Below are 27,610 nucleotides of genomic sequence, written 5' to 3' on the forward strand. Positions count from 1 at the left end.
GAGCACAAAACATGAATTTTGATTGTTATTTATATCTGTAGCACTGCAATGCATGCTAGGAGGCATGTTGGAAGATAACAGTGTTTACAGCAGGTGGCGGCAGAGATTGACTGTCTTCTCATAGGGAGAAGTGATGGCCAAATAAAGCTTCTTGAAGCACTGAAGCTTTGCCGCCAATAGGCTCAAAGCTTCATGCTGGTTCATTTGGTCTTATGAAAGTCTTATGATGCCGCTTTCAAATAAAGTGTTACCGGGTGTTAACATCTTTTGGGTTAAATATCCCATAATACAGTGGGGACAGCTGAGGCTTATCGTCCAGCGCGGCTTATCTATGAACAAATGCTGTTTTCGTGTCAAATTTGGTGGGTGGTGCCTTATAGTCCGAGAATTACGGTAATCACATTTTGTCAATTTGTCGACTGATCGGCTCATACTGTATATAAATCACATTATATACCAAAAATATGCGCTGAGCAAAGAATAAGAGAATATTTGTAGTTTTTGCCCCTTTTTTTCCTCACAAAAAATTAAAAACGTAGTTTTTTTTTTTGTCATTTTTAAATAAATATGAAAAAAAAAGTTTTATTAAAAACTATTATTTATTATAAACATTCTTAACAGTATTTCAAATCCTTTTTCTTTTTAAATTTGAAAAATTCAATAGATATTAATAAAATTTAATATTTTCTGCTTTTTTTGGTGTGTTTTTTAATTTTTAAAAAATTCAACTAAAAAAATTCCTTTTTGGTTTTATTTAAAATTACATTTTTAATGAATAAATGAAATAAAAGATTAATTGGCTATTGTTTTTTTTTTTCATTTTTTATTTTGAAAAATTGTACATGAATACATTTGAATAATAAATATAGATAATATGCACATCAATTACTGTAGTTTTGCTATTTTTATTTAATATGTATTTTTGTAAATAAATAAACACAATGGGAAAAATACAGAAAATGTAGGGTTTCCCCCCCCCCTATTTTTTTTTATTTTTTAAATCCCAAATTTATAAACGATAATATTGTCGATTAATTTGGAAGTCAATCAGTTGTTAATTGGTTGATTTATCGTGGCAGTCCAAACATACACAAATCATCAACCTTGTAAGTGGACAAATATGAAAGCAATTTCTTAAAAAAAAAAAATAAAAAAAAAACTAGCAACAACAGCAATATGTACATATATTTAACTCATCGACTGCCATTGACTTGGCTAGATATCCAATCCATTTGAAGTGGGACCCTCCACCCTCTCACTTCAAATGGATTGGACTTCTAGTCCTGATAGACTCATTTAAATTCACAACAGTAGCATTTGCAATACAACTTACCTATAGCAGTACTCCATGTTAACCACACATGTGATTTATTGTATTCCTAATCTGTAAACGCTGGCTGACATAAGTAAAGTGTCATTTAGGTACATTAATAAAAGGATTGTGTAAAAAGGAGAAGGGCGACATTCATCTCTTGTTTGTAGCACATTAGCGGATTAGCGTTTCTTTACACCAGTCATTTATCCCGGGCAATTCACATTTGAGGTCTCCATTTACGGCGCTCCCGTCGAGCACAATAGAGGTGCGCAGCTGAGAGGGACTGATAACAGACAGGTGTGTGCGTGAGCGTGTCATACTGATGTCACCCGACTGAAATTTTCAACTCGATATCCATAGTCCAGAAAATACTACATACCTGTTTTGGTACTACGTGCATTAAAAAAATAAACTCAAATGTATATTTTCTTAACTTTTTCATTGTTTCTCTATTGATTGTCATTATTTTTCATGAAAAAACATAGCCTCCTCTTATTGCCCCCCAAAAAAACAACAGAAAGAGAAATTTTCTGGAAGTGACCCGTGAATGTTTCAAAGATCATCAGAAAGGAATCCAAAATCAACTGAAAGTGACCTGAAATAAACAGGAAGTGGCTCATGAACAGGAAGTGACCCGGAAATGACATGAAATCAACATGAAATGATCCAAAATGCTCAGAAAGTGACCCCGGAATGCCCAAAAACGCACCAAAAGTGACCCAAAATCAACAGGAAGTGACCTGGAAATAGCCCAAAATCCACAGGAAGCGGTCATTGAACTGGAAGTGACCCACAAATGACCTAAAATAAACATGACATAATCCAAAAATGTTCAGCAAGTGATTTCGGAATGCCTAAAAATGTACCAAAAGTAACCCAAAATCAACAAGAAGTGACCTGGAAATGCCCCAAAAGCAACAGGAAGCGACCAACGAACAGCAAGTGACCCGGAAATGAAAACTAACAGGAAATGATCCAAAATGTACAGGAATGACCCCAGAATAGCCCAAAATTTACTGGCAATGTTTCAAAATCACCAGAAAGTGATCTAAAGTAAACTGTAAGTGACCGGTAATCAACAGGAAGTGACAAATGAACAGGAAGTGACTCGGAAATTATCTAAAATCAATATGATAGCTTCAAATCTCAGCAAGTGACCCCAGAATGCCCAAAAATGTTCCAAAAGTGACCCAAAATGAAGGGGAACAAGAAGTGACTTTGAAATGCCTCAATGGTAATGGAGTTATACTTGTGTAGCGCTTTTCCACCTTCAAGGCCCTCAAGGAGATTTACACAACATCCCCATCACCAGGAAGTGTCCTGGAAATGCCACAAAATTCACCGGAAGTGACTTTAAATTGACAAACAGTGACCAGTAAGTGCCCTAAAACCTAGAGAAAGTGGCCCGAAATCAATCAGGAGTGACCCGGAAATGCCCTCAAATGAACAGAAAATGATCCCAAATTCCCAAAAATGTATCAAAAGCGACCCAAAATCTACAAGAAGTGACCTGTAAATGCCCTAAAATCAACAGGAAGCAACCAATTAGCAGGAAGTGACCGGAAATGACCTAAAATCAACAGGATGTGTTCCAAAATGTACAGAATATGACTTATGAATGCCCCAAAATTCACTGTGACTTAAATTTGACAGTGACCCCTAAGCTCTCCAAAACTAAAAGAAAGTGACCCAAAATCAATCGCAAGTGACACGGAAATGCCCAAAATTAACAGGTAGTGACCAATGAAGAGTAAGTGACCCGGAAATGCCCTAAAATGAACAGAAAGTGATCCCAAATGCCCAAAGATGTATCAAAAGCAGTGACGTGCGGTCAGGGGAGGCAGGTGAGGCTCATGACAAAAAAATAATTATAGCATCAAATTTATATTAATATTTGTCCATTGCTCTTTATGTATGACTCATTTCAAACATTTTTCATAATCAAAATCGCTGAATTTGCCAATTTCCTGTTCAAATAAAGAAATGAAACGAGAGGTGCGGCAGCAACCAGTGAAGCCTCACCTCTGATTGCGCAATCCATAACAAACTGGGTTGATACATGGAATTGGAGCGTGCTGGTTGCCGTACATCTGCATGTCGCCATTATAATGTTTTCAGATACGTTTATTTGACCTGATTTTCTACAGTCTGGCTAATGTCTTTAACCCTTAAAGTTTAATGTTTGTTAGCGACATATTTAGTTTTGCTGATGGGAAATAAAACCACAGTGAAAAGGCACAGGTTGCGGCAGATAGTACTCTGCCGCACTGAAAGGAGGTCGTGAAACTGGACTTTCCGTCAAAAGTGGACGCGATTAACACCACACCAGAGCTAAAAGGTTTGCTTCAAACTGCGGGACAGAAGATAACTCGCGCTTTTTAAACGGACTGGTACGCCCGAAAAGACTTGGTATGTGGCTGTCCTTCGAAAAATCGCCTCTGCTGCTTTCCCTGCCTTTTCTTCTCAACTTGTGCCAATGTCTGGACTAACACGAGATATTGTGACATTAAAAAACTACCACGAAGCCTCAGCAAACATCAGAGCTCAGCTTGACCACTCACATTCAAAGCTTGATTGCTTTAAAAACTTTTGGAAGGTCAAGGATCGATTTGGCTTTGACAAACAGCGGAAGCTCAACGGTAGCAGCCACAATGCTAAGGTAAAAGAAATCCGAAAGAGTTTGAAAGACCTCATTAATGCAACCTGTATCCTAGCTAAACAGGAGTTAACATTTCGTGGTAACGATGAGCGTGTAAGCTCTTCTAAACGTGGCATATATGTAGAACGATTAGATGGTTTTGCTGAAAAAGATGAAAGGTTAGCTAGACATTTGGACACATCCACTGTGTTTTCTGGCTTGTCAAATAGAACACAGAACGATCTAATTGAAGCAATCCTCTCCATTGAGGCGGATTTTTTTTTAAAGTAAAGGAAAATAAGGAGGACTTTTACAAAAAGGGCGTAGGTTTGCATAGGGACGGTAGGGACATAACACTACCAACTTTTCAGGATGCTAAAATTGTCCCCACCAACTTTTAAGCAACCTTACCTTTTTTGCATGATATAATGTTGTATGTATTATGTAATGTAATGAGAATTTAGATCTTTCAATAGTTCCATATGTTGTAAGGATAGAATTGACCCTACCATTATTAAGTGAATTATTTTCATTATGTTTATGTTTGCTAATAAAAACCAGACATTTATTCAGGAAGTTTTCAAAATGTTTCTTTAGTATTTTTTGAAAACAAAGGTTTGAATCGAACAGTGTATCATCTGAACCAATGCACGTAAAAGTTATTTTCAGTAGATAAGGATTTATTTTGCATTGATCATTTTGCCTATTAATTAATTAAGTTCATATACATGACAAATGTGGCCCTTTGCCCCCTTCATCCAATCTGTTATGTCTTATTAATGTCCCGTCCCCAGCAAAAAGTGTACCTATAGGCAGGTTATGCTGTTATATCGTCCCTACGAATGTTGAGACCAAACCTATGTCCTTCCAAAGTAACACCGGTTTTTGTGGTGAAGGACAGGCGCAAGACCACAAACAGTTTTCATTTCAATCTTATAAAAAAAGAGCTGAGACTAAGAAAAATACAATAGAATATTTAAAAACTAAATTTTGGCCTTAAATAAAATATTTTTTCTTTTCACACTTTTTGTTTAGCAATCTGTAATAAATTGATTAAAGTATCAGAATTAAAAGTTTTAAAAACAACTGAATATTTCACTAAAGGTCAGAATTGAATTCTGTGGTTTTGTACACCACTCTTTACTCTCATTTATGTTGCATGAATTATAGAATTGCGACGGCCAACACACTGAGTGTGTAGAGCAAATGCATGTTATTTTCTTACTTTACGTATCGATAATATGTACCGTGTGTGCGTGTTTTGTGAAGAATGCTGATGAGATATGAAATAACCAGTAGCCAATTGAATAAGCTACCCTTTTTGGTTTATATATTTGGAAATCTGACACTAAAGGAGTCAGTGCCTCACCAACCATGAACCTCACCGCACGTCACTGATCAAAAGTGACCCAAAATCTACAAGAAGTGACATGTAAATGCCCTAAAATCAAAAGGAAGCAACCAATTAGCGGGAAGTGACCAAGAAATGACCTAAAAACAACAGGATGTGTTCCAAAATGTACAGAAAGTGACCCATGAATGCCCCCAAATTCACCGGAAGTGACTTAAAATTGACAAACAGAGACCTGTAAGGGCCCCAAAACTGACAGAAAGTGGCCCGAAATCAGTTGGAAGTGACCCAGAAATGGTCAAAATCAACAAGAAGAGACCCGAAAATGCCCTAAAATGGACAGAAAATGATCCAAAATGTCCAAGAGGTGACCCCAAAATGTACCGGAAGTGACAGAAAATTAACAGGACCCGTAAGTACCCTAAAATTAACAAGGAAGTGACCTAAAATGAACTCATTGCCTGCCATTGACATCGATAGGCATCCAATCTATTATACCTGGAAGGACTGGCTGTGAATGCTTATCATTCGGTTGCCCCTCACAGTCCAAATGAATTGGACGTCTACCGCCGTCAATGGCATTATAAAATGATCACGAACGGTGAGTTTTTCCCCACATCCTCCCTCAAGTTTGAGGCAAGGTCTCCATTCTTTATCCGCTTGAAATTTCACTCCTCTCACAGCAGCCAAAATGGATTTGCAGCGCATTAAGATGGCCGCCTTATCAGATGTGACGTCCGTTAGCACTGATAGCGGCGAAATGAAGGATTTTCACTTTTTCTTCAAATTAAAACATGCAGACGATGTTTGGAGTACACTTTAAAACACGTTCTTTTACTTCTGTGTATGTGCAATATAAAATGATTCATTTTTAGGCTTTGTTAGACAATCATTAAATTATACTACAATTGGTACTTGGTGTACATAATTACAGCTATTAATTCTTATGAAGTAAAACAATAATCATATACAATTATAAAATAAATACAATAAAAATAAATAATTTATAAATTATTATACAATATTAAAAATTGCAACAGCAGCATGATTTTTTTTAATTAACATAACAAAAAAAAAATGAATAAATTAAGTAGTTCATAGTACGACATAGTAGTGCTGTAACGATTAATCGATTCGCTCGAGTAATTGGATTGTAAAAAAAGCTTTGAATTAAATTTTGTTGCTTCGAAGATTCGTTTATAATATATCATAATTAATATTATATTATTATTATTAATTAATATTATAAATACTTAATATTTCTTTTTATTGCTTGGGTGGACACACTACCCTGTAGTGGCAACAGTAAATATGACACAACTCATTTAACATGGCTAAATGCAGTTGCTCCCTGTCAAGACCAACATAAGGTGTTTGAGGGGATATTTTTTTATGCATTCGTAATTTAATTTCTTAGTATTTTTAGCTGATTTTTGTGGGAATATGTGTTTGAATGATTTGTTAAGAGCATTGTAAGAAAAGAAAAAAAAGTTAGCATTTTATAGCATTTAAGCTAGCGGACTTTTGCTGGGCAAGTTAGCCCAGCAAAAGTCTTTTGCTGGGCTAACTTGCCCAGCTAAGTCTAGTTTTCTTTTGTTGTACTTAGATGCTCATTCTTTTTTTTTAAATACCATTTGAGGCTAAAATCAGGTATTTTGCTTTTTTGTGTTCCTATTTCGATTACTCGATGATTCGTACTAAGGGTTAACTAACCCTAAACCTACTATATACATAAAATATAGAATATATGCTGTGCATAATATACAGTATATATTTTTTAGAAATAAATACCAAAAGAATAAATATTTTCCATACAAGCGTTTTCCCAAATATAAAAAAATAAAATATAAAACGAATAAAAAAAAAAAACATATATAAAGGAATGTCATAAATATATAGACTATCCATACTATCTAAATCTACAGTATACAGTAAATGTAAATACTACAATAAAAGAAATACCAAAATTTTCGTACGATAAGGCGCAAATGACTATAAGCCGCCACCCACCAAATTTGACACGAAAACGGCATTTGCTCATAGATAATTTTAAATCTTTTTATGATTGTTTTGTTGGTATTGTGATTCCATCTGTCTTGTGAAGCGTCTTTGTGGAATTTGAAAAGCGCTCTAAAAATAAAATGTATAATTATTATTATTATTATTATTAACACTGTTGTCATCCAACATGCCTCCTAGCATGCATCGCAGCGCTACCGACGTAAATAACAATCGAAATTCATGTTCTGTGCTAATTATTTCTTCAGTTACTGTTCCAGTTGTTTCATTAACTGCTAGTTATGTTATTTTGGTAACATATTTGACAGTGGTGCCATAAGACTATCACAAGACCATCATAATTAGGACATGACACTGCCATGAGCATTAATGAACGCTTATGACTGATGTCATTTTGTGTAATTTGGCAAATTATCTTACTTTTGAATAGATGTAAAAGATCCGAGCTGGACATACAGTGGCATGAAAAAGTATCTGAACCTTTTGGTATTTCTCACATTTCTGCATAAAAACACCATCAAATGTGATTTGAGCTTTGTCAAAATCACACAGATGAAAAAACAGGGTCTGCTTTACCTAAGACCACCCGAACATTTATAGGTTTTCATATTTTAATGAGGATAGTATGCAAACAATGACAGAAAGGGGGAAAAAATAAGTAAGTGAACCATCACATTTGATATTTTGTAGCCCTCCCTTTGGCAGCAGTAACTTCAACCAGACGCTTCATGTAGCTGCAAATCAGTCTGGCACATCAATCAGGCCTAATTTTGGCCCATTCCTCTCTAAACTGCTGTAGTTCAGTCAGATTCCTGGGATGTCTAGCATGAATCGCTGTCTTTAGGTCATGCCACAACATCTCAATGGGGTTCAAGTGTGGACTTTGACTTGGCCACTCCAGAACGTGTATTTTCTTCTTCTGAAACCATTCTGAAGTTGATTTACTTCTGTGTTTTGGATCATTGTCTTGTTGCAGCATCCATCCTCTTTTTAGCTTCAACTGTCTGACAGACAGCCTCAGGTTTTCCTGCAAAACATCCTGACTAAGTTTGGAATTTATTCTTCCATTAATGAGTGAAAGTGGTCCAGGCCCTGAGGCAGCAAAACATCCCCAAATCATGATGCTCCCTCCACCATGCTTCACGGTCGGGATGAGGTGTTGATGTTGGTGAGCTGTTCCATTGTTCCTCCACACATCATGTTGTGTGTTACTCCCAAACAATTCAACTTTGGTTTTATCAGTCCACAAAATATTTTGCCAAAACGTCTGTGGAGTGTCCAAGTGCCTTTTTGCAAAACATTAAACGATTATTTTTGACAGCAGTGGCTTCCTCCGTGAAGTCCTCCCATGAACACCATTCTTGGCCATAGTTTTACATACAGGTATAGTTGATGTGTGCACAGAGATATTGGACTGTGCCTGTAATTTCTGTAAGTCTTTAGCAGACACTCTAGGGTTCTTTTTTACCTCTTTGAATATTCTGCGCTGAACTCTTTGGTGGACGGCCACTCCTTGGGAGAGAAGCAACAGTGCCAAACGCTTTCATTTGTAGACATCTTCTCTGACTGTCGATTGATGAACATCTAGACTTTTAGAAATGGTTTTGTATCCTTTCCCAGCTTTATAGAAATCAACAATCCTTGATCGCAGGTCTTCAGACAGCTCTTTTCACCGAGCCATGATGCACATCAGACAATGCTTCTCATCAAGACATACCAGGTGTGTTTTATAGTGGGCAGGACAGCTTTAACCCACTCATCAGTGAAAAATTAGTTTCAATTGCTCTTTAAGTCTCCTTAGGCAGAGGGTTCACGAACTTATTTTACCCCCTTCTGTCATTGTTTGCATCTTATCCTCATTAAAATATGAAAACCTATAAATGCTTGGGTGGTTTTAGTTAGAACAGATACTGTATTTTCATCTGTGTGATTTTGACAAAGATCAGATCACATGTGATGGTTATTTTATGCAGAAATACGAGAAATTCCAAAAGGTTCAGATAGTTTTTCATACCACTGTAAATGGAGTGACATTATTTACCGAGTGACCCTTAATGACATCGGTCATAAGCATTCATTAATGCCCATAATAGTGTCATGTCATAATTATGACGGTCTTATGGCAGTCTCATGACGACTCTGTCAAGTAAACTGTTACCTATTAACCCAAATAAATCAACAAATAAACTGCACTGGACTATAAGCCAAAGGATTCAAAATGAGGGGGAAAAGTAGCTGCTTTCAGTCCAAAAATTACGGTATATAATGTGAGTGTTAAACTTTTTAAATACATCTTTTGTTTAACATAAAGTTAAATTGTAAATAAAAATAAGTAAAATTAACTCATTCACTCCCAGCCATTTTCACCGGAGCAAGGCCCGTCGCACCCGGCCGTTTTACTGGATTTTGACTGATTTTGGTCCACAGAAAATTCTGCTCTATTGCTATATAAACATGGAACCCACCAAAAAAAAAAGACTAGACCCTGTTCTGTCAGCAGAAAAAAAGTTCATATCTTTTTCCATTCTTTAGAAATCAGCATTAGAAAATAGCTTGGTTTGAGCAATTTTCCAATTTCTGATGAAAAAAACGGAGAAATTGAGCTTTTTGTTAAAGTATACATTTCAAACATAACTTTGAGTTATACACAGATATTTTTTGTTTTAGTTACATCCCAAACATCTGAATAATGTTTTACTTTTACAAAATAAGATAAACAACAAGACAAATAGAGCTTTTGATAGCAAAGTAACAATTTATTTACACATAACTAACTGAAAGATGACGCTGTTCTGGTCGTGACAGCTGGTTAAACTTTTCCCTCATCGCCGTCCGTCTCATAAAGATGAAATTTTTTGAGTGTCTGCGGGCTCTGCTCGCGAGCAGCACGGACACAAAGGCATCGTCCGCTGCACTGGTGGTCCCGGTCGTTCTGCTCGGTCGTCCAGCGCCTTGCATCCCGGGCGTCCTACCGGTTGTTCTGCTCGGTCATCCGCCGCCTGGCATTTATTTTGTTGTCTTCTGCCGATGCCCGCCCGTGCGGCTTGGCCGTTTGTTGCCGTTGAATCGGGTTGCGGGTCTAACCAAATGCGCTACTGCCCTCTAGTGGCCAATTTTATTGCTTTAAAATGGATTTTCAGCTTTGTGCTTTGGATCTAAATTGAATCAGAACCCAGAGATGTCTTATTGGAAAAAAAACGTAAAAGACGTATAAATACATCTTTGGAACACTGAAACAATTAGAAATAGAACATATTTATATGTTTTTGGGGGCAATTGAATTAATTAGGGCTGTCAAATGACTACAATTTTTAATCGAGTTAATTACAGCTTAAAAATGAATTAATCATAATTCATCGCAATTAATCGCAATTCAAACCATCTATAAAATATGCCATATTTTTCTGTAAATTATTGTTGGAATGGAAAGATAACACACAAGATGGATATATACATTCAACATAAGGACTGTATTTGTTTATTATAACAAGATGGCATTAACATTATTAACATTCTGTTAAAGCGATCCATGAATAGACTTGTAGTTCTTAAAAGTAAAATGTTAGTACAAGTTATAGAAATTTTATATTAAAACCCCCTCTTAATTTTTTCATTTTAATAAAATTTGTAAAATTTTCAATCAAAAAATAAACTAGTAGCCAGCCATTGTTGATGTCAATAATTACTTACACAATGCTCATGGGTTCTGAAGCCTATAGAATCAGTCGCACCCAAGCGCCAGCAGAGGGCAGCAAAACTCCATAAAACACAACAAGTGAGCGTTTCACTGTACTGTCATTTAAATCTGTCTGAGCGGGGCATCTGCGTTAATTGCGTCAAATATTTTAACGTGATTAATTTAAAAAATTAGTTAACGCCCGTTAACGCGATCATTTTGACAGCCCTAGAATTAATATATTTCCACAAACTGTCGGAAAATATTCTCGTATTATAAAAGAAAAGAAAATACTCGTTACACATATCCCATTTTGTGAGAGTCTCGTACTGCATCTTGTTGAAGCTTATGATATTCAAGTATTCATATTCAAATTTTAAAGAATTTCTAAAAATATATCCCAATGGTCATCTCCATCCAAACTTGTACCAAAACCGATTGATCCCCCCTCCATCCTTTTAGCACTTTTCTGCGTAACGGCGCCCCGGCGGTGTCGGCCCGAGCCTGATGATGAAATATCAAGCTGCGGCGCTTGACGTTTTATTAGTCCAACAAGATGGATGTAAGAGCCGCGCCAAACTAGGCCGGCCTTCTTTCACGCACATTCCCGCTCACGCAAAGCAAGTATGTATTAAGAGCCGGTCGGTGATGGATTTCACGGCGAAAAAGGCAACGTATTATTCCCGTCTTGTACCTGATGCTCCCTCCCGCGTCTACTCCGCCAGCTCGGATCAATCTGAAGGATTACGCGCCGTCTGGCGGCGCTAGCTATTGTTTTGGACGGCACCTGACGCGCTCGCGTGTGGGGGTCAGGGGTTGGAGTTTGATGGGGGGCGGCCGTCTTTAGCCCGGCGTCCCGTCGGACGGCGCGAAAGGAAAGACGGATGCTCGGATGCGCTTCCTTCCTGTTTTTGTTGTCCCGCGGTCCGTTAGCCCGGGGCGAGCCGCAGGAAGTCCAAACACTGACAGCTAATTCTGCCGCCGCTTATACTTTCACCTTCCCCTCACCTGTAAACACAAACAAAAAAGATATACTCCGAAGCCCAGTAGGGAAGACATCGACCGTGTATTAAAACAAGTAAATAACAATATATTTGGGTCACGTAAAGAAGGAAGTCCTTGGTAAAAAACTGCAATAAAAGTCATGTGGAGTCCTTTGATATTACCAGAGGGGGAAAGCAGACATTTTGTGTAATTTGGCTTTCATGTTTCCTCAGTAGATTTGTTTTGTTCTTATCTCGCTGGCTGGAATGAGCTTTGATTGTAGCGTGGAAAAACGGACCGGGAACGTGAAAGTTAAAAGCTGGAGAATTGATGGAGTGCAGACCTTGGTTAGACACCTTCTCTATATGTTTTGTGTTCTTTCCCAAGAAAGGGAGTAGGAATGTGTCATTTCAAGGTTTTAGACATTTCTGACGGTGACAGGATTGGATGCCTATCGCAGTCAATGGCAGTGTATGAATTAAGTCATAACTTGGCTTGTAAGTGGCTGGATTTAAAGGTTTTTCGTAGTGCTGTCAAATTTATCGCGTTAACGGGCGGTAATTAATGTTTTTAATTAATCACGTTAAAATATTTGACGCAATTAACGTATGCACGGAATAACCCATTCATGTGTTGCCTCAAACAGTTTACAATGACGCCGTCTTAGCACATTGAGAGCGAAAAGGCAGAGAAATGCAAGTGGACACAGAAGTTCATTGGACTGCGCCTTTTATTGGCTTAAGCTCTGGCAACTCTTTCACATCCAATATAAGTATTGTGGCGAACGACGTGGGGAAGAAGGACAGAAGACGATCTATTTTTTTTAAACACGCTTAATTGAACACAATGCAGAACATACTGTGTACCATTTGCAGCCACCACTGACAGTCATGGTTGCCCAACTTCCCATCATGCATTTGGGCGGAACAGTTAAGTCGCTACAGTATCATTTAGTGAAAGGACAACAAAAATAATATTCCTATCTCTCACAAGAGACGATGTTTTTCTTAACACTCTTAAACACAACGCAGAACATACTGTATACCATTTGCAGCCACCACTGACAGTCATGGTTGCCAAACTTCCCATCATGCATTTGGGCAAAACAGTTAAGTTGCTACAGTATCATTTAGGGACAACAAAAATAATATTCCTATCTCTCACAAGAGACGATGTTTTTCGTAACACTCTTAATTAAACACAACGCAGAACATACTGTATACCATTTGCAGCCACCACTGACAGTCATGGTTGCCCAACTTACCATCATGCATTTGGGCGGAACAGTTAAGTTGCTACAGTATCAATTAGTGAAAGCACAACAAATTTTCTTTCTTATCTTTCCATTCCAACAATAATTTACAGAAAAATATGGCATATTTTAGTGATGGTTTGAATTGTGATTAATTACGATTAACTCATTTTTAAACTGTGATTAACTTGATTAAAATTTTTAATCGTTTGACAGCCCTAGGTTTTTGCGGTTACGTTTTTTTTTTTTAGATGGTGCTTTGCAAGGCAAAGGCCCATATAGTAAAATTCCTTTATTTATTTATTTTTTTGGAATGGCGTTTCTTCGGCACGCCGCATGGCCCGAATTGTTTGACCGACCGTCACCGTTCAAATGTAAAAATGACCAGAATTCTCGCTCAACACTTTTTCGAACGACCCTCCAAAAATGTTCCGTTCGCCCGTAAACGTGATTTAAAAAAATAACAACACCAAAAAAAAATAATGTTCTAAACACTATTGTCCTACAATTTTTGACCGAATCGCATAATTTACACATTGAAAATTCTGGGACGGTAAAGGTCATAAAAGTTGTATACAGAATTTGGCAAAAATGTACGGTTCCACCAAAATTCACCAAAAATGGTCCCATTCATTTCGAACGGGATGTCATTGACAGCCATGTACGTCCAAATTTCCCAATCATTTTAAATGGCAGGAAAACATAAGTTCTTTGACCATTTACCAATATAGATCTTTGTCATTTTGTGACCAGATTTCAACAGGAAGAGACCACGAAATGTCCCCAAATGAACTGGAAGTAAACTGATATCAACAGGACGTGTCCCCCAAAAGGATATCAACAGGACATGTCCCCGAAATGTACCCAAATTAACAGGAAGTGACCTGATAGATCTGTAGCTACCACAGCAAAGCCGCATTGTAATTTCTCCAGAAATGGCAGTTTCCAGTTATGTTAAAAGCTTCGTAGGTGTGACTGTGTGCATGAGTGGTTGTTTTTTTCTCTATGGCTAAGTTCATACCGCAGGCCTTAATGCGCAAATCCGATTTTTTGGGTTTTTTCTGACTCGAGTGAGGCATTAACTTGACGGGCAGAACGGGACATGCTTTTATCTTGGCGCATGAAGCGTAGAGCAGGTAGTGCTAATGGCATGCGAGTAAGAGTGCATGTACTAGGGCTGCAGCTATCGAATGTTTTAGTAATCGAGTTTTCTACTGAAAATTCCATCGATTGGGTAATCGGATAAAACATTTTTTTAAGTAAAGAGCAATACATTGGGGCAAATAAGTATTTAGTCAGCCACTAATTGTGCAAGTTCTCCCACTTGAAAATATTAGAGAGGCCTGTAATTGTCAACATGGGTAAACCTTAACCATGAGAGACATTAGGTGGGGAAAAAAAAAACAGAAAATCACATTGTTTGATTTTTAAAGAATTTATTTGCAAATCATGGTGGAAAATAAGTATTTGGTCAATACCAAAAGTTCCTTTGTTGGCAATAACAGAGGCCAAACGTTTTCTGTAACTCTTCCTAAGCTTTTCACACATTGTCGCTGGTATTTTGGCCCATTCCTCCATGCAGATCTCCTATAGAGCAGTGATGTTTTGGGGCTGTCGTTGGGCAACAAGGACTTTTAACTCCCTCCACAGATTTTCTATGGGGTTGAGATCTGGAGACTGGCTAGGCCACTCCAGGACCTTGAAATGCTTCTTACGAAGCCACTTCTTTGTTGCCCTGGCTGTGTGTTTGGGATCATTGTCATGCTGAAAGACCCAGCCACGTCTCATCTTCAATGCCCTTGCTGATGGAAGGAGATTTTCACTCAAAATCTCTCAATACATGGCCCCATTCGTGCTTTCCTTTACACAGATCAGTCGTTCTGGTCCCTTTGCAGAAAAACAGCCCCAAAACATGATGTTTCCACCCCCATGCTTCACAGTGGGTATGGTGCTCTTGGATGCAATTCAGTATTGTTTCTCCTCCAAACATGAGAACCTGTTTTTCTACCAAAAAGTTCTATTTTGGTTTCATCTGACCATAACACATTCTCCCAGTCCTCTTCTGGATCATCCAAATGCTCTCTAGTGAACCGCAGACGGGCCTGGACGTCTACTTTCTTCAGCAGGGGGACACGTCTGGCAGTGCAGGATTTGAGTGCCTGGCGGCGCATTGTGTTACTGATAGTAGCCTTTGTTACTGTGGTCCCAGCTCTTTGTAGGTCATTTAGTAGGCCCCCCCATGTGGTTCTGGGATTTTTTGCTCACCATTCTTGTTATCTTTTTGACGCCACGGGGTGAGATCTTGCATGGAGCCCCTGATCGAGGGAGATTATCAGTGGTCTTGTATGTTTTCCATTTTCTAATAATTGCTCCCACAGTTGATTTCTTTACACCAAGCGTTTTACCTATTGCAGATTCAGTCTTCCCAGCCTGGTGCAGATCTACAATTTTTTCTCTCTCCTTCGAGAGCTCTTTGGTCTTGGCCATAGTTTGGAGTGTGACTGACTGAGGCTGTGGACAGGTGTCTTTTATACCGATAAAAGAGTTAAAACAGGTGCCATTAATACAGGTAACGAGTGGAGCCTCGTTAGACCTCGTTAGAAGACGTTAGACCTCTTTGACTGCCAGAAATCTTGCTTGTTTGTAGGTGACCAAATACTTATTTTCCACTCTCATTTGGAAATAAATTCTTTAAAAATCAAACAATGTGATTTTCTGTTTTTTTTCCACATTCTGTCTCTCATGGTTGAGGTTTACCCATTTTGACAATTACAGGCCTCTCTAATCTTTTCAAGTAGGAGAACTTGCACAATTGGTGGTTGACTAAATACTTATTTGCCCCACTGTATGTTCATCCGTGGTTGGAAATTAAATGTATCCGCCGCAAAATTAAATGATTCCTTGAAGCGGAGAAAATTCCTCGATCAATTTTTAAAATCGAGTTATTCGAATTATTGGAGTAATTTTTTCAGCTCTAAACATTTTAGAGTTGGAATGCTGTGAATCAGGTGTAAATCAGTGTCATCGGTTTGACTTTGTCTAAGCATTGCTGCAACAAATAAACAAATAAACTACTGTAGTTATTCACATAGGATAAAGAATTTATGACTGTTACATTGTCTGCTTACACTGTGTACCAAGTCCAACCTGACATTAGGAATGCATGCCAGTTTTCCCACACCTTCATAAAGATTTACACAACCCCCTCGAAGCCCCCCGACAATGTCTCGCCGACGGCGCGCAAGGAAAGAGTTAGTAACGCACATGTGGAATCCATTTCCTTCCCCGCGGCTCAAAGCGGCGTCTTTTACGACACGGCGTGTAAGCGGCCACAGGATGTTGTTTTACTCGCGCTTCGGCACGACCGTGCGTGTGCCAGGGTCTAAAAATGCCGTCGGGAGACGGCGTAGGTTTGCGAGACTCGTCTTTTGTCCGAGGTCACGTCAACACTAAGGGTTTTCATTGGGCGCTCGACGGCTTCATTCGGGCGTTGGAGGTATCATTGCGGCGGCGGTGGCGGCGGGAACGGTGTTGACACAGCGGTCTGGAGCAACAGGAAGTGCCACGCCGGAATACCTCTGCACCAGAAAGAAATACAGTGCAACCTGCAGAGACAGAGAAACGGCTCATAACTTAAATTAATAGAAATTCTTTCATGGAATGTGAGTTATGTTTTGTCTGACAAGGGAGTTGCCAGGCACCCGGGTAAATATGTGGGGGTGCCGCACTCCCTCCAAGATCAAACGATGCCATGGGTCAGTTTTCTCTATTCAGAGTCCTGTCTAGCGGTATTCCCGAACAGTGGGGTCTTCTGGACATGTGCCAGACACTATAAAATCAGTTCACATCTTCAATTTTTTTGATCATACTACAGTCGTTTATAGAAGTTTCCTTCATTTCTTAATTTCAGTCTTTCCATCCAGTGAAATAGATCAATAGCTGCATTTTCATTTTCCTTCGTAACCAGTGTTGTTAATCTTACTTTAAAAAAGGAATTAATTACAGTTACAAATTACTTCTCCCAAAAAGTAATTGCGTTAGTAACTCAGTTACCTGAATTATAAGAGTAATTAGTTACTTGGCAAAGTAACAGGTGATAATTTTCATGTTTTTCCTCCCCCCCAAAAAAACCCAAAAAACAGGTCACACAATGTGAAGTTTAAAGGGTTTTCGGGACAGTTGGTCCTTGCCCAATTCTTTACCCTAAACTTAACTAGACACAGGGGTATTGCGGATATTGCGATAACTAAATAGTAACATTTGCTATGTGTGGAAGTTATTTAATGTTGTGAATCAACCGTTAAAGTTGTTAAAATTCACCCCGTTCTTGCATTAGTTCCCTTCTGTCTATTTTCAACATGTGTAAGTTTTAAAACTCTTTTATCATTTAAAGATAGATTTAAGTTAAGTTTTGCCGATTTAGGAGCAATTTAGATAGAAAGTTACTTAGGTCTGCTAGGAAGGTTCTCTAAAACAGAGCCTTCTTGAGAAGTCTACTGCTTTAAGATGGCGGCTCTTTACTAACGCGTCTAGTTCTTTGTTATAGGGCTGCAGCTATCGAATATTTTAGTAATCGAGTAATCGGCTGAAAATTCTATGGATTAATCGAGTAATTGGATAAAACGTATATATTTTTAGGTGAAGAGCAATTATAAATATAAATGAGAAAACAAGACATTTCATCTATTATTGAACCATTTTCAGTCAATCAATGTCTTTATTTTTGATGTCCTTTTTTTAAAAACAGCCAACAATTGCATCTCAGATGTAACTAGAATAAAAAATATGACTAATTCACTACTTTCACTCAAAAAACTTTTAGATCTTATACAGTTGTGGTCAAAAGTTTGCATACACTTGTGAAGAACATAATGTCATGGCTCTCTTGAGTTTCCCGTTATTTGTACAACTCTGATTTTTCTCCGATAGAGTGATTGGAACAGATACTTCTTTGTCACAAAAAAGATTCATGAAGTTTGGTTCTTTTATGACTTTATTATGGGTTAACAGAAAAAGTGATCAAATCTGCTGGGTCAAAAATATACATACGTGGATCTGAAAAAGCGAATCATTGACTTGAACAAGTCAGGAAAGTCACTTGGAGCCATTTCAAAGCAGCTGCAGGTCCCAAGAGCAACAGTGCAAACGATTGTTTGTAAGTATAAAGTGCATGGCACTGTTTTGTCACTGCCACGATCAGGAAGAAAATGCAAGCTATCACCTGCTGCTGAGAGAAAATTGGTCAGGAGGGTGAAGGTTCAACCGAGAATCTCCAAAAAGCAGATCTGCCAAGAATTAGAAGCTGCTGGAACACAGGTGTCAGTGTCCACAGTCAAGCGTGTTTTGCATCTCCATGGACTGAGAGGCTGCCGTGCAAGAAGGAAGCCTTTGCTCCAAAAGCGGCACCTTAAGGCTCGACTGAAGTTTGCTGCTGATCACATGGACAAAGATAAGACCTTCTGGAGGAAAGTTCTGTGGTCAGACGAAACAAAAATCGAGCTGTTTGGCCACAATGCCCAGCAATATGTTCGGAGGAGAAAAGGTGAGGCCTTTAACCCCAAGTACACCATGCCTACTGTCAAGCGCGGTGGTGGTAGTATTATGCTGTGGGGCTGTTTTGCTGCCAATGGAACTGGTGCTCTACAGAGAGTAAATGGGATAATGAAGAAGGAGGATTACCTTAAAATTCTTCAAGATAACCTAACGTCATCGGCCCGAAGATTGGGTCTTGGGCGCAGTTGGGTGTTCCAACAGGACAATGACCCCAAACACACATCAAAAGTGGTAATGGAATGGCTAAATCAGGCTAGAATTAAGGTTTTCGAAGGGCCTTCCCAAAGTCCTGACTTAAACCCCATTGAGAACTTGTGGACAATGCTGAAGAAACAAGTCCATGTCAGAAAGCCATCAAATTTAACTGAACTGCACCAATTCTGTCAAGAGGAGTGGTCAAAGATTCAACCAGAGGCTTGCCAGAAGCTTGTGGATGGCTACCAAAAGCGCCTAATTGAAGTGAAAATGGCCAAGGGACATGTTACCAAATATTAGCGCTGCTGTATGTGTATTTTTGACCCAGCGGATTTGATCACTTTTTTCTGTTCACCCATAATAAAGTCATAAAAGAACCAAACTTCATGAATGTTTTTTGTGACAAAGAAGTATCTGTTCCAATCACTCTATCGGAGAAAAATCAGAGTTGTAGAAATAACTGGAAACTCAAGAGAGCCATGACATTATGTTCTTCACAAGTGTATGTAAACTTTTGACCACAACTGTATATATATATTTCTTACCTAAAAATGCCATTACGCTTGATAACACACATCCCTTAAAAGTTAGGTGTTTTTCCCCACGTGTTTCAATTGAATTTCTATTTGTGTCAAGCAGGGGTCGCGTTAACCGAATAGTTTCCGTCGTTGACTGGTTTTTTAAAACGGTGACGGAAAAAACTGAAGTCCATCCGTCATTTTGACAGGTTGCAATTCACACCCCAGACCACAGGGTGGCGAGTGAGCATATTAATTAGCTATTGTCTCTCTTGATGCATGACGTCGTTGGCCTTACTCGGAAAAATGTCAAGGCAACTGAGTGTTTGCCTGGCACGGCCAGACTGTTCTCCCTGTATTTTTTAAACACTGAGAGAAAAGTCTGGGACACAGCCTCTCGAGTAGGTACAAAATCAATCGACAAATCAGATTTGTTTATTTGCGTGACGTGTTCTTCACGAGCAACGTCACTTTTGCGCGCCAAAAGTCGTCTCTACATCAACACGGATGGCGAACGGGAGAGCTGAGAATATGTTCCAATCCGCGGTAAATTCGGTTTTAAATGGGCTAAAACACATCGACACGAGACATTGACAACAGTCTGTCTCGCACTAGCCATGTTGAATAAACTCCGTTCTTCTTGTATGTTTACTTCCGCGCGCAATTCCCTCGTCCTGCCCTCGTCGCTTTGCTAACGGCACGTCTGCCCGTCACTGATTTGTGCAGTCCGCTGTCTATTTGCCTCTTGTCAAGCTGGTTCGGACAGAATATTAATTAAAAATGAATGAAAACTAAATACTATTGAATATGTCATTATTATCATTTTTAAAATGTAAGTGACGGGTAAAAATAGATTATGACCGGATTTTTATGACACTGTCAGTCAAAATGACAGACAACGAAAAAGTCTAGCGCAACCTCTGGTGTCAAGCTATTTTTAAGTTTAGTTAAGTTTTAAGTTAGTCTAAATTGTAAGTCTTGATAGGATTTTGAGTTTTTGCAGTGTTCAAAGTAAATGTATGATACCTGCTGAATTGGAGCACTTTAGGGACCAGTGCTATTTGGTATTTTATCTCGCAGTGACTGCTGAGCTAAAATTGACAGTTAGCATTATTAAATTTTTATTTTACATCCTCATCACTCTACAACGCTATGTTTTCACAGATTAAATAAAGCCTGTATGCACGACACGTTAGCCACGCATTGACAGTGGTCATAATTAATAGAAACCTAGCCTTCCGCAGGGCTAACATTACGTGACAGTAACCTTAATCTTATTTATTAGCGCTTATAAATCCTCAAGATGGCATTTCCATTATTAACATTGTTTCTGTGAGAGGGATCCACGGATAGAAAGACTTGTGACTTTGTATATTGTGACTAAATATTGCCATCCAGTGTATTTGTTGAGCTTTCAGTAACCATGACTGTGCGTAGTGCTACCAATTGATAAATCTTCTCTGCGTTGGGAAATACCTTAAGGTGTTAAGAAAAAGATCAATTGCTACCTTGCTTCCCCACATTGCTTCCCATGATATTTCTAATCGTAGGGAGAGGGATTGTAAGGCTTAAGCCAATGAATAAAAGGCTGCAAAGGCTGCCAAAATTCACTCTACTCATTAAACGCTGCCTTTTATCTCTCTGTATAGGTAAAACAGCGCCATTACAGACTGAGCGCGACAATGCGTGAATAAGTCGTGCAGCGCATGCATTAATTGCGCTAAATATTTGAACGTGATACATTTTTAAAAAAATTAATTACCCCCGTTATCGGGATAAATTTGATAACCCTACCTCAAGCCTAAACTAAAGACTCTGGATGAGTGTAACATATTATGTTTGTAACGTTAAATACAAATACAAAACGATTTAATTAAAAATATATATATACTGTATATTAAAAAAAGGCATGACCGATATTTTTTTTGCCGATTCTGATACTTTGAAAATGACGTGATCGGACCCAATCGATCGTGATGCCTATCGATCGGGACATCTCTAGTTAAAATATTTGACGCAATTAACGCACATGCCCCGCTCAAACAGATTAAAATGACAGCACAGTGTCATGTCCACTTGTTACTTGTGTTTTTTGGTGTTTTGTCACCCTCTGCTGGCGCTTGGGTGTGACTGATTTCATGGGTTTCAGCACCATGAGCATTGTATAATTATTGACATCAACAATGGCGAGCTACTAGTTTATTTTTTGATTGAAAATTTTACAAATTTTCTTCAAACGAAAACATTAAGAGCAGGGCCGGCCCAGGGCATTTGGGGGCGCTAAACAAAATAATGCAAAGGGGCCCATATTTTTGGCCCATCATTTCGTCACAGTGTACTGTGAAACCCATACATGCAATCCAACCCATACGTCCATATTTTATATATTAATCAGATTTTGTTGCACTGCATACTTCAAACTTCTCACCCCAAATGATTGTCAGTACTTACAGTAGATAGCGCCAAACCTTTTTCTAAAAGAGGAAAGAAGTTAAGGAAGAACTTTTTATTGTTTTAAGCTTGTAATCAAGTATCAAAACTCACAAAAGTAAAATAAAGCGAACTGTAGTAAACAAAATAGAATATTAATTAAACAATCGCCAGATTGGGGGCCCCCTAGTGGTCAGGTGCCCTATGCAGCTGCATAGTCTGCGTATAGGCTGGGCCGGCCCTGATTAAGAGGGGTTTTAATATAAAATTACTATAACTTGTTCTAACATTTATTTTTTTAAGAACTACAAGTCTTTCTATCCATGGATCGCTTTAACAGAATGTTAATAATGTTAATGCCATCTTGTTGATTTATTGTTATAATAAACAAATACAGTATTTATGTACAGTATGTTGAATGTATATATCCGTCTTGTGTCTTATCTTTCCATTCAAAGAATAATTTACAGAAAAATATGGCATATTTTAGAGATGGTTTGAATTGCGATTAATTACGATTAATTAATTTTTAAGCTGTGATTAACTCGATTAAAAATTTTAATCGTTTGACAGCCTTATTTCTTTTAGACATTGACACCTTTTTAAAACGATATCTCGATTCTTGGCAGGAGCATATCGATAACCTTTTGGGATACAAAGTATCAATATACAGTGGTACCTCTACATACGATCGCTTCGACACACGAACTTTTCGACATCCGACGTAAAATTTGACTCGCCATTTGTTTCTACATCCGACGACATGCTCGAAATACGACGACAATGGCAGCACCGCAGACGAATGCACGGCGGATTTTCTTGTGTGACAAATCAACACAGGTTTCAGAAAAGGTTGGTACAGGTGGTGAAACAAGGAAAAAGTTGACACTTACCTTCTAAATGAAGATGCAAATGACAGAAAAATATGAGCGTGGGGTGAAATGGCTCAACAATACATCTCCACGGTCCTCCTCCGACCATCGTTCGCCGTCTTTATAAGTTAAGCTGACAATTCTTATTGTGGTAACATCTCCAGAGAAATCGCCAGCTTCGCCACGTTTTCATCATTTCTTTCACAACTTATTCAACACAAAACGCCTGCTGTCTGCCGCAATTGACGATGCTCTCAAGAAAGCATTGAAAGCGAAAGTAAACTCTGACCCGCTCCCCTCCCTCTTTGTCACGTCAGCCCCGCGGTGCCTTCAGGTACAGAAAAAAACGTCCGCCTTATTAGAACCCGTTTCGTTACACTATTACAGGAATTATTATTATTATTATATTATTAATCCGATTTTTATTTATTATTTATTTGTTTTGCTACATGTAATTGCCATTTGTAATAGTACCAGCAGTATCTTTTAAGGATTTAATGCAGGTTTTTGGGCTGTGGAACGAATTAATGGAATTATAATGTATTCCTATGGGAAAATCCTGCTCGACATACGACCATTTCGACTTACAAACAAGCTCCTGGAACGGATTAACTTCGTATGTAGAGGTACCACTGTATATCACCGTTTCGATATTTTTTCACACCCCTACCTAAAAACAACATCCGAAAGCACACTTGATTAAACCACAGCTCTATGTTGAAATGTGTTGACACTCAAACCTAGCGAAAGCCTTGAACGTACCCTGACAGACCCTTCGGGCTAATTAAAGAAAGGCGCCGCTAGCTAGCAGCGAGAAAGTGCAACCTTTAATAATGTGCGGCGCTCTCATTATTGGCCCCCGGCCTGAGCTCTTTCATTAGCCGCGGTCGACAGGGGGATCGGGGGTCGTAATTGGTCCGTTCCGCTCACCCCCTTCCGAGGTTCAAGGTCACGACGAGGCAAACTCTTCGGCCGGATCTGGCGACGCGCTCTCGGTCCCGGCTTCCTCTCGGGGTCTTTTGTCGCGGGGTCCGCCGGGAGGAAGGAGAAGGAGACGGGGGGCTAATTCGCTCTAATCTCTCAGCCTGTTAATGTGTGGCTGATATGTGGATTTCTCCAGATCCTCCAGGGAAGGCCTTTGTGATGAAGGCCATCATTATGAAGTTTCCGTCCCCTCCTAGCCAATTACGAGGACGGAGACGGGGGAGAAACTTTTGTCCGCTTTTATAAGGCACATCAAAAAGAGGAAGAAAAGCAGTTCGCACGTTCTATTTGAAGACTGGCGGTCAGCGGCCAGCGGGTCGATGACGGACGGCGCCGCCGTCGAGGTTCGCTTTGATCCCGGGAAGTGTCGGAGGAGGGATGTCAAGACCCGGATTCGTTTTGAAGCCATGTTAATGTCAGATGAACTCATTGGCTAGAATTGACGTGGCTAAAACCAGTGGCAGCGAATGAGTAAAAGCTATAGATAAATTTAATTATTATTAATTCTAAGATCATATGCGGTGAGGTAGAATATTATACTGTGAAGTTGGAAATGATTAAAAAGGGTGGTATTTTTTTTAACAATTGTTTAGGTTCAGTTTGATAATATAACAGGCATCCAATTATTATTCAAGATAACTCAAGAACGATTAAAGGGATTAATGAAAAACTTAGTCGGTTGAATTATCATATAAAAAACAAGTTTTCAAAAGATAAAAATTACGAACAGATGAAATGCAAAATCCTGTTGGAGATTAACCCTTTAACACCGAACGTGTCGGCAGCGACGCGTTTACGCATATCGTCTTTGAAGCTTCGTCACGCTGTAATTACGTCACCCACGTGCCACTGGTTGGTCTCATTTGAAAGTGCGGACGTTGATGTCCACACCAGTTTTTATTTGAAGTCAATCGGCCAAGAAAAACGGGAGATAATGTCATTTGAGTTTTATAGTTTTATTACACGCATAAATATGCATTCAAACGCTGCATGGACCATGTATCTATCTCCATATTTCCATCATTTTTTGTCCTTTTTCAAAACCGAAAGCAGCACAAATGACTACATATCCCAAGAGCCGTTCTGATGTCAAGAAGGACGAACCGGATGTGATCATTTTTAATACATTTCTGAACGATGCGCCAACTAATGAAAGGGAGGCATGCGACGCAAGCAACGGCCGGTTGGTTTGAGCGAGCGACTTTGAAACGTGCAGAATGAATATAAAACTACATTTAGCGCAAGTTAATGCATTATTTCATTAACTCAAGGAAGAAGATGAGCCGTATTTGTTGTCTTTTTCTTTGCATGAGTGGGCGTCTCGGCGAATAGAAGTGACGGCAGCGCGCAAACGGCGAAAGAGTAGGCTGTGTCACGTTGTGTGTGACGCAGCTCCGTGACCTGTTCAAGCTTTATTGAGTGCGCCAAAAAAAAAAAAAAAAAAAAGCTTTATTGGGTTGCATGCCTGAAAAATTTTAATTGAACTGAACTACTTGTCAATATTTTTTAAAATACTTTTTTTCAATGTTATATATACTTTTTCTTTACTATAATCTTTTCCATTTTTATGTAGATGTGTGTTCGAGAAGCTTGATTGCATGTAGGTATATACTTTTGATAAGGTGATGGGTACGACACCTAACTTCACAAAGAGATATCCTCCAACCCCTTTTTGTGTTAGATGAAATATATAATTTTTTTTCTCACTATTTTGCACTGTATATAACCTGTTTTGACCATAGTATGTGTAAAGGCCAAAAACGCCTATGACCATACCTGCTGTTTGTGTTGAATTGTCAAACATAAAACTATTCAATCTTATTTTTTTCTATTGAATATTTATCCTAACAAGTTGAATAAATATGATCAAGCTTCAAAACGGTTGGTCGAGCATGTTTGGTTGTCAGTGGGACGTCAACATTACATATTTTGAAAAAAGATTTTGGGATTTTTTTTTGTCTTTTTGGGTCCAAAATGTGGATTCAAATTGGTCAGTGAAGAAAACAACAGTTTGGACATGAAGTTCAAGGTGTCCTGAAAAAAGGGACCCAACTTGGCCATTGTAAACAATTTTTTCTTTGAAATATAAAGGCAACTTTAAATGCATGCAAATTCGGCCAAAATAGGTTTAGGTGTTAAAGGGTTAAAAGATGGTAATTCACACTTCAACACTTGGTAATTCTTCAGTTTTAGTCGATTTTAACGACGCTGGTGGACAAAAGCGGTAGTGTTTTGCCTTAAGTAAGACTGCGTTTCCCATGAGGACCAGCGCACACCCGCTTGGTGTCGTAAAAAAATAATGATGGCCTGCAGATAGATTAAACAACATTTCTGTATCCAGCGGCTGTGTGAAGGATGAAATATAATAAGGTCATGAATAAAGATGTTTAAAATTTCAGATTCTTAGATTATTCACGATTCGGCCACTGAAGATTCAAGAACAATTCACAAACATCCATATTCCGATTAGAGCTGAAACGAATACTCGAGCAACTCGAGTAACTCGAGTTTAAAAACTGATCCGAGTAATTTTATTCACCTCGAGGAATCGTAGGAATCGTTTCATTTTGCCAGCTCTAAGCATCACGTTTTGCCCGGTCTACTTTTAATGCGGGACAACGCGCTGACGTCACGTGCATAGAGGAAGAAGCAATTAAAAAATACCTTACTGCAGCCGACAGCCGTTACAAACTGTGCCGACGTTGCTAAAACTACGCCCGAATGTTGCTAGCGTGGTAGCAGGTAGTGTCCGATGCGTCTCATAGATATCGCATGTATTTAGGACTAGATGCGAAATGACAGACTCGGCCGCGTCTGGGCAGCGTTAGTAAACAGCCGCCATCTTTAAGCAGTAGACTTCCCATCGTTAATAAATATAACGTTACTGTCACTCGCTCACGTAACGTTAGCCCTTCGGAGGGCTAGGTTTCTATTGATTATGACCACTGTTGATGAGTGGCTAACGTGCCTTACAGGCTTTATTTAATCTGTAAAAACACAGCGCTGTAGAGTGATGAGGGTGTAAAATTAAAACATAATAAAGCTAACTGTCAGTCTTAGCTCAGTAGTCATTGCTGAATAAAACACCAAGTAGCATTGGTCCCTAATGTGCTCCAATACGGCAGGTACCATACATTTATTTTGAACTCTGCAAAAACTCAAAATCCTATCAGTACTTACAGTTTAGAGACTAACTTAAAACTTAACTAGTTTAAAGTTAAAAATAGCTTGACACAGATGGAAATTAAATTGAAACACGTGGGAAAAACACGTAGCTTTGAAGTGATGTGTGTTATTAAGCATAATTACATTTTTAGGTAAGAAATATGTTGTTTTTTTTTATAAGATCGAATTTTTTGAGTGAAAGCAGTGAATTTTTTTTTCTAGTCACATCTTAGATGCAATTGTTGGCTGTTTTCAACAATGTACATCAAAAATAAAGACATTGATTGACTGAAAATTGTTCAATATTGGATTAAATGTCTTTTTTCTCATGTATATTTATAATTGCTCTTTACCTAAAAAAAAAAAAAAAAAAAGTTTTATCCGATTACTCGATTAATTGATAGAATTTTCAGTCGATTACTCGATTACTAAAATATTCGATAGCTGCAGCCCTAATTCCGATTATTTAAATATGCTAAGTAAGGCGGAACTAAAACACCATCAGCGCGGTCTTCGGGACACAATGAGGAACGGACCGAGAGTAAACATCCACATTCCACAACTCGTGCCGCTAGAAAAGAAACCGCCAACAGCTGCTACAAACAACGCCCAATTGCTACAAACTTCTCCCATGTTGCTACAAACTACGCCCACATAA

The 27,610-nt window shown here is 38.7% G+C and overlaps 1 protein-coding gene across 2 annotated transcripts in view; it reads left to right on the plus strand.

Annotated features, from left to right (window-relative positions):
* gli3 (GLI family zinc finger 3) overlaps positions 1-27,610 on the plus strand; it is a 237,183-nt gene that overhangs the window by 150,487 nt on the left and 59,086 nt on the right. The window lies entirely within an intron of this gene.

Source organism: Corythoichthys intestinalis, chromosome 20, assembly GCF_030265065.1.
Source record: "Corythoichthys intestinalis isolate RoL2023-P3 chromosome 20, ASM3026506v1, whole genome shotgun sequence".
NCBI lineage: Eukaryota > Metazoa > Chordata > Actinopteri > Syngnathiformes > Syngnathidae > Corythoichthys > Corythoichthys intestinalis.